Source organism: Diaphorina citri, unplaced genomic scaffold (genome assembly GCF_000475195.1).
Source record: "Diaphorina citri unplaced genomic scaffold, Diaci psyllid genome assembly version 1.1 scaffold1154, whole genome shotgun sequence".
Lineage (NCBI taxonomy): Eukaryota > Metazoa > Arthropoda > Insecta > Hemiptera > Psyllidae > Diaphorina > Diaphorina citri.
In genome coordinates, this window is record NW_007378583.1 from 68934 (window position 1) to 70015 (window position 1082).

The window sequence follows — 1082 nt, forward strand, 5'->3', positions numbered from 1 at the left end:
TTAGGGTGAAGTTCTGTCCCGAGGCGAATCTCGAGACTGATGAAAGACAGCGAAAAAAATAATTTGAAATTGCTTTTTACTCGATTAGAGATTCAATTATACCTACTCTTTTTATATTTTTTTTTTCTTTTCCTCTCGATAAACTTCTTTCTTCTACATCTTAACGGTGTTTTTGTAGAGCACTGTGGAGAGGGATTAAAAAAAAATTGAGAAAAGAAAAGGTTGAAGAAATAGGTTAACGAGATGTTTAATAAAAACAACAGGAAAAGAAAGAAACCACCTGGAGCTGTTTATAACACCAAGAGTCATACGTAACATTAAAAAAACCTAGCAGGAGATAAACTATGGAAAAGAAAGAAACCACCTGGAGCTGTTTATAACACCAAGAGTCATACGTAACATTAAAAAAACCTAGCAGGAGATAAACTATGGAGGAGTAAGAAAAAGATAGCACGAAGCTCATAGTAAAAATGGCTGAATAAAAGATAAGGCAAAAAAAAAAATCCAAGAGTCGAACCTGAACATCTGTGTGTTATCCAAGTTAGTTTGGCAATAAACAATGTATGAAGTTCAAGATACTACGAACTACGATCATGTGAACAATAAAGTGAGGAAGAAAACTGAGAAAAGAAAAGGTTGAAGAAATAGGTTAACGAGATGTTTAATAAAAACAAGAGGAAAAGAAAGAAACCACCTGGAGCTGTTTATAACACCAAGAGTCATACGTAACATTAAAAAAAACCTAGCAGGAGATAAACTATGGAGGAGTAAGAAAAAGATAGCACGAAGCTCATAGTAAAAATGGCTGAATAAAAGATAAGGCTATGCAAAGAATAAGTTAGGTCAAGGCTTAGATAAGAAAGATGTAATAATAAATGGATGTGGATATGGAAGTGGGTTAAATAAACAGAAAACCAAGTAGGCACTAGCAGTTACTGTCATCTGAATTGTTCTGGATAGGGAGAGAAAATGAGGGTGAAGTTCTGTCTCGAGGCGAATCTCGAGACTGATGAAAGACAGCGAAAAAAATAATTTAAAATGGCTTTTTACTCGATTAGAGATTCAATTATACCTACTCTTTT